Source organism: Amblyomma maculatum, chromosome 11 (assembly GCF_055883805.1).
Source record: "Amblyomma maculatum isolate TAMU_Amacu chromosome 11, ASM5588380v1, whole genome shotgun sequence".
Taxonomy (NCBI): Eukaryota; Metazoa; Arthropoda; class Arachnida; order Ixodida; family Ixodidae; genus Amblyomma; species Amblyomma maculatum.
The window spans coordinates 48095109-48115531 of record NC_139354.1 but is presented as its reverse complement, the minus strand read 5'-3'; positions in this window follow the sequence as shown (position 1 = coordinate 48115531).

Below are 20423 nucleotides of genomic sequence, written 5' to 3'. Positions count from 1 at the left end.
CGTTGCCTTTCAATCGAATTGGTTACTCTTAATGAACATCGTTATCCTGTTTCAGGACTACACGTCCTGCCACATTTTAATTTCGACTAGATTGTGATTAACATATGTCATTTCCCTGACCCGCTAAGGGCGCTTCGTATTCCTAATGCCACACTTCCAATTTTCTGTTTCATAGTCCTCTGCGGTTTCCTCAACATAAGTAGAACCCTCTTCGTTAGCCTCCTCATTTCCGCCCCTTAGCTTAGTACTGCTATGATGCGACTGTTATGCACTTTTCTCTTGAGTGATACCGGTAAGTTGCTAGCCATACTGTCTGAGTTCCTTCTAAAGGCGCTCCATCTCAATCTTGCTCTTCTAGTTATTTTCCTTCGATGGTCCGGATCTGCGCTTACTACCTGTCCTAAATATACATATTCGCTAAACACTCCCAGAATTTCGATATCTATTTCAAACTGCTCGCCCTTTGCCAGGCTGTTAAAGATTGCCTGTCTTCTTCATATGAATCTTTGAAAACTATTTGAATCTGTGAAGACTACTATCAGTGAAGCCTACTCTAATAAAGTGAGGCATGAGCGGAAAAGGCTGATACGTTTACCGAGGCACCTGGCGGTGACTTCAAACTTAATTTCAACAAACTAAAGTGGGCAAAACAGGTTTACATGTATAACAGAGCTACTGACACCATGAAAAGCATAAACCAATGTCCATCAAGGAATCCTGCATTCCAGAAAGACGTTTATCCTAAAACCGACTTGATGTTAACTGTCGCAGCCTCAAGAATAAGAAAGATGAGTTCGCTCCACTCTTGGAATTGGTCAAGCCACATGTGGTCATTGGCACTGAGTCATGGTTGGACGAAACAATAGGCACCTCTGAGATATTTCCGCCTAATTACAATGTATACGATAAGGACTGTAATAAGCATGGTGGTGTTGTCTTTGTCATTGACGGTAATAGACTGAACAGCATACCTATTAACACAGAAAGCCAGACATGCGAATCTGTCTGGTGTGAGGTCATAGTGGCTGATGATGTCTCAATGGCTAATTGTTTATTTTACAGACCTCTAGCACTTATTCACCGCAAACCCTATTTGAAGTGAGCAACATCCTACTACCCTGGATGCATCTTACGTTGTTTTAGGGGGTGATTTTAATTTACCGAATGTAGAATGTGTCCCCCTTAGGCCGCCTATAAAGACTACATCGCTTCTTTGTACAGCTTTTCGTGAAATGAATAACACTCATTCCCTATTTCAGTTTGTAGAATACCCAACTAGAATAGGCTGCAGTAGTGCAAATGTACTTGATTTTCCGCAATGATCCAAGCCTCGTTTCATCAATAACCACAATTCCCGGTTTACGCGACCATGAAGTGGTAATCGCAATATTGTTCTGTTCTGCCAAGTACCGTAGAAAGCTGCCACCACGTACTGTATTTCATTACGAAAGAGGAGACTATGTCTCACTATTGCGTGAACTCGGTGCCTTTCTCCCAGAATTTAGCCATCAAAGTTCTAGACTTGATATACATTCCACGTGGCACCTACTGAAGACAAAACTCCTGGCCATAGTGGAGAGGCATTTTCCGTCACGCTCCATTTCGTCGAACTGTCGAACAGATAAGATTTGGAGGAACACCCCCCATTCGCACATTGATGAACAAAAGGCCCCCATTACATTGGTGGCACTGACCATCACCAGTGCCTTCCTTGCATTCTAAATTGAAAGAGCTGAGCAAGATTATAACGCGAGAGATGTACATGGCTGAACGTGCGTATCTGGGTGTTCTAGGTTTAAAAAATAAAGAATAATCCAAAAAAGTATGAAAATACATAACATGTAAGGAGCGCGTAAGAGACAACATCGCCGATAATATTGATGACGTCAACTATAGCTCGGATCTGGAAGGCAGTTTATCCGTTATTTTCAGTCAGAATTTTCTCTACTGGCATGCCCTATACCGGCGGCTTACATACTGTGAATGAGTTTACGGAGATGGGTGGGATAGATATCTCAGTACATGCAATACTGTTACTTTTGCAGATGCTCAAGGTAAACACGGCATCCGGTCCTGAGCATATTCCGATTTGAATCTTGAAGAAGTGTGCAGTTTCTTTCTCTCCCTTTTTAGTTACACCCTTTCAAACATCAATGGATGTCAGTGCCTTGCCCGATGACTGGGAAAACTGCCAACGTAGTTCCTTTATATAAAGGTGGCGACAAAACAAAAAAAAGGCGAACTATAGGCCTATCTCGCTTCCAAGTGTCCTATGTAAATCGCTAGAGCACATCGTCGCTAGAGCACATCATTTAGGCACCTAGAGGATAACATTTTTTGGCCAATGCAACATAGCTTCAGAAAGCGATTTTCTTGCGATACGGAACTGACAGTGTTTACTCAACATGTCGTTTTCTTAATTAACAATTGTAACCAGTGACTGCATATTTGTAGATTTTCAAAAAGCTTTTGATTTTGCCGCATATAATTAATAAAACTGAAACTAGCTACCCCACCCACCCTGCTGAAATGGCTCGAAGCGTATCTAGTCAGTAGAAAGCAATGTGTTATTCTTGAAGGCGCAAGCTCATTAGATAATGCAGTCTTATCGGGTGTTCCCCAGGGATCAGTTTTTGGCTCTTCTTTTATTTAAATAATTATCAGTGATATAGTTGATCGGGTTTTTAGCCTGGTCAAATCATATGCCGACGATTGTTGCATTTACGGAGATGACATTTGTTTAAGCGACTTCTATGAATTGCGAAGTTACCTTAACTCTGTCTTAGTATGGTGGAAAATATGGCACATGACATTAAAAGTTTCAAAATGTAAAGCTCTGCAGTTTACAAATAAAAACCAACCTTTACCTACCCAGTACTCTCTAGGGAACAGAAACTTATCATTTGTTAAGAATTACAAGTACTTGGTGTTATCTTCGCACACAACCTTTCTTGGGACGACCACATAAACTATATTGCTGCCAAAGCTAGCCGTGTGTTAAATTTTTTAAAATGCGATTTCATCAGGCACCTGCAGAGTTGAAGGAGACATTCTGCTTGAAAAACGTACATCCCATATTAAAATATAGTTGTGTAACTTAGGATCCTGAAACAAAAATACTTATTAGCGTACTTGAAAGAATTCAAAAGCGAGCAGCAAGATTTGCGGCCGCAAACTATGATTTCACTAAAAGCTCCCCTCAGATCATCAAAAATTTGGGGGCGCCTCTATTGCAAGCTAGACGCACATACCTTACACTTGAACTATTTTACAATATTTTTATAGGTGCAACAGGTTTGTCTAAAGATTTATAAATGAAAGCTACCAGCTATATATTCTCCCATTTAGATCATTCTTTAAAGGTTAAGAATACCAGTGCTGTATAAATGTCTGTCAAAACTCATTTTTTTTCTAAAACAGTGCAAGACTGGAATAAATTGCCAGAAGAAGTTGTCTTAGCCTCGCAATCTTTGTTTGAAAATTGTCTATCGCGCTTTCTGTTGCATTAAACTTTTTTCCTTTTTTTATGGGCTGTCTCTTGAAAGCTGTTGAAAGGCGCAGTTTACCAGTTTTACGGAACACTCCGTTATATCCTAACACATTTTTTCAGTCAGTATACCTATTACAGTTTGAAAATATGCCGCTTGTGTGCACTGTGTCCAATCACGCTACCTTAAAAGATTGCACATTATGGAAATACCTTCACCTAATGACTTGCGGGTTAAAATAAAGCGGTTTGATGACATATTAAGACATATTATAAAAAAAAGCAGACGAATACAACTTGTTGATACCCCTTTTTTAACTATGCCAGATGCAACTACATGCAATGCGGGATTTCAAACCTTCACATTTTTAATCCTTATATTTTGAGAGATATTCATTTTGTGAAACTTTTGCTGGCTGGGAGCGTGTGGCGAGCAGCATGGAGGCCTCAGCTGATATGTCGAAGATCTTAACGTTTTTTAGAGATGACAGTAGCCTTCGATTATTTTTTATAATTGCATGCGCTAATGGGGAGTCGGTTTTTCGAGGTCATCGAATCTTCCTTAGCATGATTCTAGGGCAGGGGCTCTGCCCTAGTATAAACATATCTGCTCAAATACAATTATTATTTATTGCTAGTCAGTTCTGTTGTGATGTTTTTCTTGGCTATGACCTGTACGCCCGGAAACAAACATGTGAGCTGAAACAGGGAAATTATGCATGAAAAGCGTAGCCTCATTTATAACGCCACCTAACAAAACCCGTGTAATTCCAGGCCTGGGCATGAAGCGCCGGTTTTATCCCGCGCTTTACATGTGTGCTGGAGACTATCTTGGCGACTTCTTGGGGGACTTCTTGAGTCGCTGCCCCTCACGACCCATTGTGACATAATGAGAAACGTCGGCGAGTAATCATGGCCGGTAATATTTTTGTCTTGTATTCGCCGCAACGTATGCGAAAATAAGATATGACCTGCTGTCGGCTCATTGTACAACAGATGCCGAATTTCCTATCTGAGGTTTTTGGGCACAATGAGAAGCTGTACGGTTATGTTGACTGCAAAATCTTTTGCACGACGACATCATTGTTTAGGATGAATTACGATAAATGACACCTGAAGACAGAAGGAGCAAATAGCGAGCTTTCTTTCCTAGTAATCAGCGAGGACTTTCAACTCAGTGTCTAGGCGCTGCTCCTCTGCAAACCTGCTTGTGATTACAGGTCCCAAGAAAACGTCTTCCTCATCTCCTTTCGGGATCGCGTAAACGGGGACTCGTGACAAGCAGTCTTCATCGGAATAACTGCGCCCGTACTTACAGACGACTGTGATGTCAAATTCTTGAAGGAGCAGGCTGTATCATGTAGGTAGCCGGAGGGAGCATTTAAGTTAGTGAACCAACACAGGGCATGGTGATTGCTCACAACCCTTAGGGGTCTTACGTACAAATTTAAAAGGCACATCAGTCTTTCGTTCATGATTCGGCGATTTGGGAGATGTTCCTGACAAATTGGTGGTATCATGTGCACAGCCCAAGATATCTGTGTACGAATTTCTTGTTGGCTACGGCTACGGAAATGGGGTGATCGCAGCAGTTTTCCGCGGCTGTGGGCGGACGGTGCCCTTGCTCACTATATGGCTCAGGAATAACAGCTCCTTGTAGGCGAAGTGGCCCTTTTTTTAGTTTAACCAGCATGGTCCGCAGTCTTTTCAGGTTGTCTTCAAGATAAACGAGAAGACAACGACTTCATCCAAGTACACAGAACTAATCTGCCACTTAAACCCAACAAGGACGGTGTTCATTACCCGTTGAAACGTGGCTAATGCTGAGCGCAGGTAAAGTATCATTACCTTGTATTAGTAGAGGTCGAAGAGCCCTTCTGGTGCTATAACGCTCTTCTTGCGGTCTCTCTCGTCGACCTCAATTTGCCAGTACTCGTTCTTCAGGTCCATGGACGAGACATACCTAGTGTTGCCGAGGCGATATAGACTCGTCAATGCGAGGTAGCGGGTAGCCATCCTTAATTATGAGATTGTTCAAGCACCGGTAATCAACGCAGAAGCGAAGTTTGCCGTCTTTCGTCTTCACTAGGACGACTGGTGTCAACCGGCTCTACGATGGCCCACTCACGTCTCCGCGAAGCATTTCAACTTGATCGCGGATGGCCTGGCGTACGACTGGCGATACATGGTTGGCGCTTTGATGAAGAGGTCTGAAGTGTTCATCTCTGAAAATGCGGTTCATTGCCAATTTAGTCTGTCACACCTACGCTTCTAAAGAAAAGCACTCGCTGTAGCTTTCAAGGAGACAGCGATCTGGCCTTGCCTGTCTCGGGGTAGTGCTGCGTTGATGAGAAAATTGTGCTGCTCAGATAGTTTCGGTGTATCGTCTTCGGGTTGGCCTTGAAGGGAGGAGACATCTCGGCTGTCCGCTAGCTTGTCGGTGAAAAGGATCGTCGTGCTTTTATTATGATTCCGGTATTCTTCGATGAAGATCATCACCAGCGCCTCAGCCTGTCCTCCTCAGATATGGGCGACACCTAGACCTAGAAATCAAATACCTAGAAATCAAATAAAGGTTTGCAATCATAAATACAAAGACCTAGAAATCGTCGAAGTGCCTTTTTGTCGGTGGGGCGTGGAAAATTTGACACTGCGATAGTCTTCTCGGGATCAGGGAGAACACCCTGGGCACAGACAACATGGCCGAGAAAGCGTAGTTCCTTGAAAGCAAAGTGGCATTTCTCAGGCTTGATCGTTAATTGAGCAGCCTTTGAGTGCTTGAAGCACGATGCGCAACCGGTCCAAGTGTTGATCGAAAGTAGGCGAGAAAATAACAACATTATCTAAATACACCAAGCACGACTGCCACTTCAGACCTGATAAAACCGTGTCCATCATACGTTGGAACGTGGCCGGTGCTGAGCAAAGACCAAACGGAAGCACCTTAAACTTGTATAAGCCGTCGGGCGTCACAAATGCAGTCTTCTCTCAGTCTCTCTGATCAACCTCGATTTGCCAGTATCCGCTTTGAGGTCTAATGAGGAGAAGTACCTGGCGTCGCGTAGTCGGTTGAGGGCATCATCAATCCTGGGCAGCGGATAGAGTCCTTTTTAGTCACGTTATTTAACTTTCGGTAATCGACACAGAATCTTAAGGTGCCATCTTTCTTTTTGACAAGGACCATTGGCGACGCCCATGGGCTCGTCGAAGGCTGGATCACGTCGTCCGCAAGCATTTCATCCACTTGCGTTTTAATGGCGTCACGTTCCTTAAGAGAAAGCCGGTACGGGCGCTGGCATACCGGTAACGTGGTCTCATCGGTGATGATGCGGTGCTTGGCGACAGGAGTACGACCGATCTTAGAGCCTGTGGCGAAGCAGTCTGCGAAATCGCTCAGAAGAGCCGAGAGAAGATTCCTCTGATCGGGCCTCAAGTCGGGGTTAATTTTAACGGTTTGCAGAGCATGACAAGGTGCGGCCTCTTCTTTAGGGTTCGCTCCGGCGGTGCATAAATGAGGCAAGGCAGTAACATCGTGAAGGACGGCAACAGCCGTGTCCTTGGCGAGATGCGCATCTCCTTAGCAAAATTTGTCAGGAGGACAGTAGCACAACTGTTCTGGAGTTGTACGAGTCCTCGAGCAACGGCTAATTCCTTCTCGAGTAGTAGCGGAAGGTGCCCATCCGCGATGCCCTCGTAACCGTGGAATAATTCATGCTTTACAAGAACCAACACACTAGAACGTGCCGGAACCCTCACGTCATCGTTGACTATACGCAAAACGTTCAGACCCGAATCTTCGTTTTCAATGTGAGCCACGGCTCGCTTCGTCGAAAAGGATACACGCGCTTCATTCAGGTCAATGACAGCGCCGTTGGTCTGCAGGAAGTCTAGACCAAGGATCAAGTCTTTCGAACATTCAGGAAGCACGATAAATTCTCCGACATACGCAAAACCACGGACGCCGACCCGAGCTGTGCACTAGCCTGCAGGTTCAATCAAGTGACTTCCCGCCGTGCGAATTTTCGGGCCAGACCAATGGGTCAAAACTTTCTTCAATTCTCGGGCGAGACCACGGCTCATTACTGAATAATCGGCACCAGTGTCGAGTAACGCGGTGACATCCACTCCATCAATCGTTACACATAAATCGGAGGTAGTATGCCGGATGTTGTCGCTACCTGACAGAAGCGAAATCTCGTCGGGTCGGCCTGACGATGACGGAGGATCTTCACATTTCCCTACATCAGCGACCCTGCCTCCGAAGGCCGCTGGTATTAGTTTTCCCTGCTAGGGCTTGGAGTGGAGCGGCGTCGGGTAGAGTGGGGACTTGTCGAACGGTAGTTCGTCGGGGACGTAGACCGACGCTCTTGGTAACCGGATGTGACGGGGTACTGTCGCGCTGCAAGGTCGCTTGCAATCTCAGTAGGCCGTTCTGCATTCCGAGGGTAGAGGCCCTCCGAGGCGAAACCCCGCATGTTGACGCGGCGGTACGGGCACGCCCGGTAAAGGTGAGTGGCTTCCCCACAATGATAGCACAGGGGCCGACGGTCCCGGGGCCGCCATACTTGACTTTTACGGGGTGGCTTGTAGATTGGCGGATGGGAGTAGCGAGGCTGTATGCGGCTCCATGCGAGGTCCTCCATGCAAGGACCCTGCGGCTGCATTGCTGGAGCTGCGGCATTGATACTACGGTCCGGCGGGAGAGCCTTAATCAGGACGGACGCGTAGGTGGGCCTCGCGTCGAACGTCTGGTGGGGAACGCGCTGCTGGGGAACGTCAGCAACTTGCTGAGCTGCCATACGCACCTCGTCCGAGACGACTTCAGCCAATGAAGGAAAAGATGCCGCGTTGCAAAGCATCCGGAGCGCTTGCAGTTCCTCCCGCATGACAGAACGGATGAGATTGCGTAGTGCGTCCATGTCACTGCCGACATGCACAGGGGGTGCGTCGGACATAATGATGTTCACTTCACGGCTGTACTGACGGGCTCGGTGCTGCAGCGTTGTCTCCATGGTCGCTACCTCGCTGAGAAACTCCGCCACATTGCGTGGTGGACTGCTCACTAGTCCCGAGAAAAGTTCTTGTTTAACGCCTCGCATCAGGTGACGCAGCTTCTTATCTTCTGGCATTATAGGGTCTGCACGCTTGAAAAGGCGTGTCATGTCCTCAAATAACATACGCACGCTCTCGTTCTGGCGCTGAATGCGCGAGTGTAGCGCAGCTTCTGCTCGCTCCCGGCGGTCGGCGCTAGGAAACGTGGCTTTCAAATCACGACAGAATGCTGCCCAGGATGGGAAGGCAGCCTCATGTTTTTCAAACCATGTCCGTGCAGACTCTTCAAGAGCGAAGTACACATTATGGAGCTTACGCTCATCAGTCCACCCGTTGTAACGAGCGACTCGCTCGTAGGTCTCAAGCCAGTCCTCGGCATCCTCGAACACGTCTCCATGAAACGAGGGGGATGTTCGCGGCTGATGACACAGGATGTGGGTGGGAAGCCCGCTCTCAGATGTCATTGCAGCAGGTTCTACGGCCGTCTGAGAGTGCGTCGTCCTGGTAGCGGCCGGAAGGGGTCCGAATTCAGGGGGCTCTCCACGTAGGCGGCGGCCGAGGCGTTGATGTACGGAGGTAAGCTCCGTAGTGACAGGTTGATTATGCAGGAATGGATCGATACCCGGCAATTCCTCCACGAGATTTGTAACGTAACGTTACGCAGAAGGCGCTCTAGCACTCTGGCACCGACGAACACCTACAGCTAGTCAGGTCAGCACGAAAGCGGAGCACCGTTTTTGCTTCGTCGTCTTTCCCGAATCGCCTGTTCAAATCTTCGTCTTCTATGAATGGCATGTTGTGCCAATATGAAAAGAACGCTTAGTTTATACCTTCTGTAACAACGCCTAATCGCGAGAGTGCATCGCGAGAGTACGTTTGATTGCATCCACATATACACTGTGCTACGTTGCACTAGTAGTTTGCTTATTGCAAGGAACGTGATTGGGAAATATTTGCATTCAATTTAGCTGGTTAGCTTAAGTGCGACATGGTCGCTGACACTGATCTAACGGTCTTAATCAAGCCAGCATCAAATAGCTTCTCCATACTGCAAGTGCAGTACCTCGCGAGATCGAAATACATCAAGCTCACTTTCAAGGCCCACTTCATGCCATCACATGTGAAGGTTAGGTATTTCCGACAGCCGGTCCGGGCTTTCGTTACCAAGCCACTTCAATGCAGAAGGTGTGTGGAGATTAGGCACGTGAGTGCCCTCTGCGAACATTCCATCATGTGTTCTAGATTCTTTGAGTCGCATTGAGACGACATTTGCCGCGCAATCGTTCTTAAGTGAGCCAACTGCCACGGCCCTCATGGCTTCTCTTCTAAGGATCGCTCCCGCTTAGGAACTGAACGGGCAGTGCTGAAGCAAATGGTGTATGATCAATTTACGCACAGAGAAGCCGCTGCTAAGGGGCGATGACATCGTTCGCATTGCCGAAGGTCATCCAAGAAAGCAGCTAATTTTGATAACAAGGCCTCGAGCACTCCTACATCTTGCCCTACTCCTATGCCTGCTGCTTTAAATCAAGGAACCTCAAAGGGCGGTGAAGCTGGAGGTACTGCCTCATATGCTAACTGGCCACCACCAACAAAACCTTCCGCGTCTGCTGGCCAGGAAAGGTGCCGCGAGCCGAATGTGCTGCGCCTACTGCCGAGCTAGAGAAAAGCCAGGATGTGGTACATGGCCAAGACCTACAGGTAATTGCCATTTTCACGGCCATGATGAATGCAATCCATGTTCTGCTATTTAGCCTTCGAATGCCAGCAGCACTTAATGAGCTACAGGTCCTGGATGCGCTAGCACCCTGCAGTTCCAGCGGCTCTACAGTAGCAGACACAACGGCTTCCCCAGCATTAACATTCGGAAAAAACTCAAGACTCAAGAACGCCTCTATTTCTCACTGGAATGTCCGCGGGCTTCAGTCCCAAATTACGGATATTCGACAAAATGTTCATGTAAATTACATCCCCATCCTTGTTATTTGTGAACTGATTGTACCAAACATCTTGCGGCTGTCAGGCTACGAGGCATTTGCATCTCAAGTGAACCAGGAAAACAGCAAGATCATTAGTTATATTCGACGAGAACTCGTATGTACTCAATCCTGTTCTTCCCAGCAATAATAACCAGCACGTTTGCCTGACAGTGAAGACGCGCCATCTCATGTCTACGCTTGTGGGTGCGTATATATTGCCATTAAGTATTTTGACGCCACACAGTTGAACGACCTGATGGAGATTACACCTGGCCCTTGGATCATCTAGGAGCCTTTAATGCTCACCACATCATGTGGGGAAGAATTCGAATGAACCTCAAGGGAAGAAAGCATGTGTCCGCTTCTGATCATGACCTGGAGTGTCTTAATCACGGTACACCGACCTTTATCCGAGGGACAACTTACAGCAGCTGTCTTGATTTAGCCTTCGTGTCTCGATGCCTTACAAGCAACGTCGAATGGTGTACATATATGGAAACACACGGAAGTGACCACATTCCTACATATGTGATCAATAATGGCCTTTCCCCATCCACGTCTGTCCCACGAATGCGCCACATCGATTGGTAGGCATTTCAAGCACTTATAGAAAACGCTTGCACAGCAGGCCTCTCTGCCGGTAATGAAGAGAAAATTAAGGAGGCCATGATAAACACGACAACTTTCTTCACCCTAATGCCTACCTATACATAGAGTTTGATACGGAATTACAACGCCTGCGAGCATTGCGATGGAGGACAGAGCGTATACCGACTCCCGAAGTTGCACCTCGACCTCACAGATGCGAGGCGCATCCAAAATAAAATTCGGCGCGGAATTCAAGCCTTCTAGGCAAAACGTTGAAGGTCGATATGTGAAACTCTTGATCCACGGATGCTTTTATCACGCATCTGGAGTGTCATTGGTGGTCTTCAAACATCCCCTCAACAGCTCTACCCATTGAAATCTCTCGCACTCTACCAAAGATTTGGGTGAGGTCGAGGTAGCTGAAGCGTTCTGCCCTAGGGTAACAGGCCAATTGGCCCCAACGAAAACGCTACATTTCAACAATGTTCCAGCTTCTCGGGATTCATGAACAGACCTTTCCATCTCCTTGGAGGAACTTGGCACTGCGCTCGCTTCTTGCAGACGGTCATCATCTCCGGTTCCCGAGTGTGTGACATACTCTGTACTCGAAAGCTTGGACAAGAAGCTAGCCACATTGTTTTGGAATATTGCAACAAATCATGGAGTGAAGGTACTCTTCCAGATGAGTGGAAGTGTGGTCGTTTATTCCACTTCGGACACTTGCTAAATTGCCTATGGACGTGACTTAATACCGTCTATTTGCACTGGCTAGCTGCGTTGGTAAATTATTGAAGATAATGCTGCGTCTACGTATTGAGTGATACCTGCAGCGCTACAGCGTATATCAGGCTGTAATGTCCGGGTTTCGACGTGGACGCTCTTCAATTGACAACGTAGTGAGCCTGGTATCAACCATGCTAATATATTCTCCTATAAAGTTCAGTGCAACAGAGCGCAAAAGACATGTTTCACACGACATTATGTGTTAAAAAATTCATTATTCTTCTATTTATCACGAAGTTATAACATTCCTTGTTTCACCAACAGGCTGAGGTGCACGCTGAAACTATGGTGGAAACATTGTCAGTATTTGAGCTTTAAATAAATATATAAAATATTCTGGACCTCTGTGGATGTCCATTCAAGCCGATAGATTCTTATTTGTAAATGGCTGCATTTTTAAGGGTTTGTGTTCAAGCGTGCATGAAGTGTTAGACGTTTTTAAATTTTCGTTCTTTCCTCGCTAACATGGAGAGCACACTACTGTTAAATTCGTCTCTCATGTCAAATGCAGGCTGCTGTGTCGACATCCTGGCACTATTGGGAACTAATCTTTACAGTATTAATGCGACCTCCTTTTTCAAAGGCCTACGTGGACGTAGGGTGTCTTAAATAACTTAGTAATCTGGATTCATTTCGAATAAAGACTTTTTTATCTATGATGTTATGATTAGGTGGCACCATAAACTGTTTTCTTTCTGCCGTTTTCTTTCCACCAGGTGAAAAACCAACAGAAAGCACAACTCCGAGTGAAGGTTTCTCTGCAGTAACAAAGTCAAGCTTCAATTATTTGCCTGTGTTCACGTCACCTTTTGGGTGTCTTTGTGCAAAGTGTAATGATGAATCACTAGACAGCAATGGCAAACCAACAAATATCTATCATAATTGGGCTGGACATGTAAGTTTATTTGTTAAGCATTACTCAGAAAATAGGTAGCTCTTACAATACTTTTTCGCGTCGTTCCGCCGAGATGTAACGAATTTCATTGATTTTTGTTTTGCCATTGGGCTATTTCAACACGTCAGATTATAGGCAGGGAATATGATTTTGGTGTGCGGTCCAAATTTATACTTTCCGCAATATTCATTCCTCAACTAATTGCGCTCTAGTCGGCCTTACACAGCCATGTTTCTGCTCGTCTCGCAGGATAACTGAAAAACCTGGTACATAGAAAGAGATTCCTTCGATCAGTATACGTGAATTCTTCAGGTGCGGTATCTTGAGACGGATGGCTATGACAACTACAATGTCTGTAAGAGTGAAACTAGAGAGCGAGCATAAACACAAAACAGAAGCAAAATTCACCCCTCATACTTGCAGACCTTTCTCGCTTTTAGACCGTTTCCACAAAATAATCTTAAGCGATTGAATGAAAAGTGGTAGTAAGTTAGCACCACCGTTTTCGACGCTGTATACTCTTCTCAGCTAGCCTCTGCTTGCTCACACTTTTAGATATACAAAAAAGCGTTTGTCTCCTGCTTTCATCCTCTTTTGAGAAGTGTAGGCATTTACAAACCAGCTGAAGAGCTCGAGAGGGCTAATGCGCTTGACACGTTGAAAGCAGCGAACGCGCAGATGAGCACTAAAATAACAAAGTGACTTGAAGCGAACAATATAGGCAGGCCTAACGGAAAAGCAACATGGCCAGTTTCTTTCGTGAAAAGCAGCCATGCAAAATTAGGCAAGATTAAAAGAAATACGAAAGCTACGGAGAGGCACATTCAAATTGCAGTAGTGCCAAAGATTCTCCCCATAAATACTGCACCGTTTAAAATGCTCTGTACGCCGCAGTAAATGGCACACCAAAATTCATGTTTGCTCTAAATGCCACGCGACAATCACTCTCATTCGCGCAAGGCTTACAGGTACTCTCAATAACGCCCCAGATGACGGAGAGAGGGATGTTCTTTACATCGCACTAGTACCATGGCTTAACTGCGCACTTCTCCACTAGCCTGACTTAGTTTCTGAAAATATTGCAACCGCTTTAGGTGAAGCTCTTCTGATTTCTAAAGTGTTTTAGCGAATGCCTTGAATGTTTGTCGCACTGAGCGGACACGGTATGTACACCGGGGCTGAAGGTCTTCATAAGAAGGAGTGATGAGTGATGCGGCGTGTGCACGCTCCTTTGCCTCTACCCCTTGAAAGCTATGTACCCATGTTACTTCGATGTGAGGCTTGGTGTCTGCCTTGGGATAAGATACAAGTAAGCCAATTTTGGGTAACCAAATACTAAATCATTTGCGCTAAACATTTGAAAATTTATAGCAAAAGGAGTATAAATTGATTCACTTTATACACATTACAGAGGCGAACACAACACGCTATGTGTCTGTATCGTTATGAGGACCTCGAGTTAAAATGCATCCACTCCTAAACAGAACACGTAAACTTAAAGGATAAGTGTAAATAAGGGGCTTCTATGTCCCCACACCATCAAAACATTTTTCGCAGTGGTATTTCAGCGCAGAATATTGATAACATCTTTTTGCGCACGTTTTTATTGTCTGAAATCCCGCTGCCTCTTTACCGCACTCTATTAAAAATAGTGTCCTTATATGCACCTTATTTAAAAATAATATTTCATAACCGTTTACCCTAAATATGCCAGTAAAAATAAACTGCTCTAGAAAGCTAAATAAATGATGACAATTATATTAACGTGTGGAGAGCGCAAACCACGAACACACAAAAGTGGTATAAATATTGCTTGGAGCTATGAGTTTCACTACGTTGTAAAAACAAATATCATCGTTGAACGAATTATAGGGCGCGTCCTCTGGGTTTGTCGTAGCTGTAAAAGCTAAGCGCAGAGCTTAAACAATTGAGGTTCACTATAATTTGTTTTAACTCCGTTATGATCACGTCGAGAGCAAAGTAATTCATCAACACAGTATTCGGCATACAGTCGTTTGCACTTCCTTGTCTGGAGTTTGGTTCGCACAGCACAATCTGAGCGCGGATACTTCTCGGCAGAAATTGCATTCCTTTGCTAAGCAATCACTTGCTTTGTGGTTTTGCAAAGTTGGTTGAAAGTGAATCTTTTGCAAATCCTGAAAGTGGACTTTTGCTTCTGATCAAGCTCACGCTCCAAAAAGTACGTGATGTTGGCATAATAATTTTCTATGCTTCTAGTGTGTACGAAGCCTGTAATGCATTGAACGAAACGGAGGTAAATGCTAGTGCTCGTGCTGTACACTCTTTATTCTGTTCGTGACTTCAAAGTGCTGTATTTTCATAAAGCTGCGGTAAAAAAAAATTGCATCTTGCGACCTACAGGCGTAAAGTGGCACTTGCGAATGGAAATGGACAATCGTCTACTAAGGCAGCCAATTTGGGCAACGCGCCTGTGGGGCGTCCCGTTCACGTACAAGTTCGGTTCGAAAACTGGTGATTTGGGCAAAATTTCTTTTATTTTTTTTTAGTTTAGCCAACATCCACCATATCTGATTTACTCAATAACCTACGTGCAAAGCTAAATTCTCGGAATGTAACTCCATGTTACATTGGCATCCACCTATTAGTATTGAACTGTTACATCAGCATCAAGAGCGTGTCGTGTTTTGTGAGACTTCGAGACCATTCTCATTAAAGTGAAAACAGGTTAGGGGTACAGTGCTGTAAACCTGCGTGTGTCAAAGCGATTTATTCACTGCACTACCAAATAATGTAATTGTAAAACATGCCACTTATTGCGGACATAGTTACTATTCGGATGGTGGGGAAGTAAGGTGGCGGTGCGGTCTCACCAATCTGGCCCTTTGCCTCTTGGACTCCCGGTTCTGTGGGTTGTTGTACACATCGGCGAAGTCTCCTTAAGAAGTGGTTTTCTATGCGGTGTGGCATCAAAATTTATATACTGTCGTGTACAGCACTACACCGCACAGCGCCATGAATTAAATTCATTTATCTACTCGTAAACATGGCACACTGCACACTTAATAACAACAGAATGCGGCATAACAGCCACGCAATGCCGGAAACCAAGTTAAAAATTGAATTAAAGTTTCGTTGGGAGTTAGAAAATTGTTGCGGCATTGCGAATTACAAACACTATATTGGGCTGCGCAGTTGCAACAGCTGAAAACGTGGTTATACTAACATACAGCTCATGCAGAAGTTCATCTCACACATAATTTCAATTCGCCTGCTTTGAACGCCACTGTAATGAGCATATACAAATGTTTTATGTACATGATAACCTTTTGTTAGAGTAAAATGCAGAAAACAATCCTAATGTGTTTAAATGGCTTCACATGAATTGTGGACAACGACATACATGAGACCGCATAATTTACGAGAAGAGGAACAAGAACTTTGAATATGTTCGATTTATGCTACAGGTTAATTTTTTTGTGTTGACAATATGCCACTACTAAGATGTTTGCACCAAAATTGTACCTAATTGAAAGGAACGTCTTATAATGAGATTCAAACTGTAATTCAGTGAGTCGCCTTGGAGGGCTACTTATTCTGAATGAGTGTCTAAGGATTGAGTTAATGGTCTTAGTTCCATTCTTTGTTTTCTCAGTAATGATTACTCGTAATATTTCTGCAATGCAATTTCGTTGTGTCTATTGCGCCGCAAAGAAAACGCTTGTAGAAGACACATAACTGGATATGTTAAGTAGAAAACATGCATACGCGCTTTATATTGTAGCTCTTAGTTTCTACGCTGCGATGCTGTCCTCAAAAGCTGGTTGCACACTTTTTCCAGCTCAAGAGGGGTAAAGAGTGTCGTATGTGCTGCGCTCGCGGAAACGGCAAAGACGCAGTATACTATTCGGTCGTTACTAATGTACCAAAAGGACTCTGCAAGAAAAAAGTACGTAAGTTTCAAGAGATTTTATTAGTGCGCTGAATTGTAGGCACGCAGAAAGAAAATTTGATTGGTAACCTGTACTCTACCTACCATTAGCCTAAAAATTTTCTAAATACATATCTAGTAAGCAATATAGAACTTGGAGAACCCTTGGAAAAAAGATTAAAACTTTCTTTGGAAAGGAAAGTTGAAGCCCATATTTCAACTGAGCTTATACTCATGCGTGTGGCTATTGCCGGCGAAAATTCTTTATCAAGTAAGGTTACTTGTCTTATTAATTATTAAACAAAACGTAAATATTGCTTTTACCAGATTGCGTCTAAAGCCATTCGTCCATATTGCAATATTCTCAATTTTATTATGTCATTTTGAAGTAGAATAAGTAACCCTAAATTATTTGGATCCAAGAGGCGCTCATAATGTTTACGCTCACAATTATAGGTGAAAAAGATAAATGGTGTTTAAACCATCCACTACTGGATCTTGAGCAAGAGAATTTGCCCTGTAGCCACCAGGGTATGTTATTATAGCTTAGTTAAACGCTCTCTGATATCGGTATTTGCCATTTTTTACGTACTGTATTACACAAAACTGAATATTTAATATTACTTTTGGTATAAAACTGACACAAATGAAGTCGTTAGTAGTGAATTGTAGATACGCTCTAGAAGGTACGCAAAAAAATCCGGAGTCGTTCACAGATAACATTCTCGCTTCAAACCCATAAAGGAGGTGCCTAAATGGCTCCCAATTGTGTGCTGCATTTATGTTATTGTTAGTTGTTTTTACAAACATGATATATCAACCTAATGGCCTCAAATTGTTTGGTTAGTTGGCCAGCAGACGGTTATTTGCCGAAAGCGGAAAATATCTTGTGTACACATTTCCAAGTATTATTCGAAGAATAAAGTAATACTTTTCCCGTAAATAAAGAGCCATTCCCAGTCGAAAAAACTACAGAACTGTGTCAAAAATACAGCAAAATATTCTGTAGTTCTGTCGTAACCATCACATTTTTCTGTAGTTCTCTAGTATTTTTCTGTTGTTCTGTAGTTTTTCTGTAGTATATTTCTGTTGTCTGTGGTTCTGTAGCACTTTTCTGTTGTAACTACAGAAATTTCTGATGTTACTAATAAATGTTCTGTTGTCACAACATGTTTCCCGTTAAAACCAGCACAGAAATTCTGTCGTAACATCAGAAAATGTTCTGTAATTGTTTCCGACGGGTTAAGTAAGGAAATACCAGAAAAGTTGCTCATCACGATCGACTACAGCCTTCTCCTGCTTCTGCTTATAACCTTTGCCAATCGCAGTGTCCATATTTGTGGTAACTTCAAAATCAATATTTATGATTGCATCCTTTCTACAAGCTTGAGCAGAAACAACCTAAACCCTAAAGGATATAAGCCATACGTTTATTGCTATAGGTGTGCCAAGTGAGTGCGAATATCATCTTTTGTTATAAGATTTCACGTCTCATATAGGATCATGTATGTATATGACGTAACGCCTTTTGTTTTCACATCTTCGGTAAACATTAGGCCTGCATTGTCAATATACAGTTGGTTTTGACCCTCGTGACGAATTCTGATAACAGCCTACTTAACCAAATACAAAAGAGCCCACCGCAGCTTTAACAGCCAAGTGGCTGTCTTGTTTCTACTGGATACCTTAAGAACAAAGTGACCAACAGGAATAATTCACAAATATAAAGGCAGCCACCAGCTATATGAAAAATAGTTTAGATGAGAGCAAAATGTATGAAAGTTATCTTAACCTACCTCTTCAAGAATCTAAAAAATAAAGTGCACTTCGGCAGAAAGTTGAGCCGGATGCGTTCTGTCAGTGACAGCCTGGAATAATTCAAACTGTTTTTCTTCTTAATTAATTTACACTCTGCACGTTATCACTGAAGCATATAGATATTCGCGACAAACCACGAACGCGACACTACGGGGTTGCAGAGCCCCTTCAGAGACCATTCCTGAATTTATTAGAGAATCGTATGGCTTACCTGGTACTCGTTTTAGCGTTCCTAACAAAAAACACCGAATTATGAAAGAACGCAAGTGCTGGGGTGATTTTTCGCTGTTATTATACTGCTCTCAAGCGTACCAACGATTACAGAATTTAGGTGCGCAAGCAACTGCGGCAACAATCAATAACACTACCTTAAGCCTGATCTCAGTATTTAAGCCTGCGGTTAATATCACATTATTGCAGGGTTTGAAGTTGCTCGTCGGGAGGTACAGAAGCGATTACAGAAGCGCAGAGATGCTTAAGAAAAGCGAAACAGCTTTTTGATTCGAGTTGAAAAAAGGAAAGCAAACTAAAATGAATTATTTTCGCTTGCATTGGAAAATTGCAGCAGCCTTAGTTGCCTAAATTCAAAATAAAGTCTTGCAGATTTTTTAATGGCAGAGTCACTCACGCCAGACTACACTTCGTTCACGCATCATACACTTAGGCGGGGCGAAATTTAAGTCCGCGAATTCCTCGTGAAGTAAATTATTTTCCCTACATATTTTGCTTTCCTGGGAAGGTGTAAAAAGATTATGTGCAATATAGTGCGTACGAAAGCGTTTATTAACTATTCTCCAAACTTCATACTTTCGCCCCGGAGACTAGATTGAAAAGCTCAACAATAAAATAAGATTCTTTTTCTAGTAAAGTTGAAAACAAAATGCATTGCAAACTCGAGCCTAAAATGAGCGTCATGCATCCAATTCAATTCGCCCCCGATGTACCATTGTTTTCTTACTTCTTGCTGAAGTTACATGGGATAAACTGTGTGAGGTTGACACGATGGAATGAATTGGTTTGGTTTGTGGGGTTTAACGTCCCAAAGCAACTCAGGCTATGAGAGAAGCCGTAGTAGAGGACTCCAGATATTTCGACCAACTGGGGTTTTTTAACATCCACCGACATCACACAGCACACGGGTGCCTACCTTTTCGCCTCCATTGAAAACCGGCCGCCGAGGCCAGGATTCGATCTTGCATCCTTGTGAACAGTAGTTGAGCGCCGCAACCACTGCGCCACCCCGAATGGGGCACGATGGGATGGAGCAGCTGCGCTGCTGTGCAATAAAAATATACGCAATTGAAGAGGAAAGAAATTACCCGGACAAAAGGTGCAGATTGAAGCTATTTGGAAAAATAACGATCGCTTAAATGCCGACGACGAAAAATTACAGGAATAAACACAAAACGCGTGTTATAAAGGGATGGTAAAAATGGTAATCTATGAAAGGCAAAATTGCAATGAAAACAGTGCAAAATTGTTACCTGAAAGTATAAATGCATATCAACAGAAAGAATACATGCAAAACTTAAAGGGGCCAAAAAGTCCTTTCTGCAACGCAAAATTCATGCAGGTTGTGTCAATAACACCGAAATTATTTGTGATTAAAATTGAAGCTTCTCCACACCTCCCTCAGCTCAAAACAGGACGGCGCGGAAGAAACTAATTAAGAAGAAAAGCCGCCAGGGCGCGCCACCATGTCCAGTTTCATCCACATCAATTACGAGCGTCCAATGAGTGGGCGTACCCAGCAAGCCCCTATGAAGTCACGGGAGTTTGCTGATCGGATGCATGCCAAACCTAAATTTGGCTGGAAATAACAGAATGAATGCCTCTATAGATTTTTTCCACTACAATAATAAAGCAAGTACCTTCACGGACCTTAAATTACCTGTTCACCCGTTGAGAGGT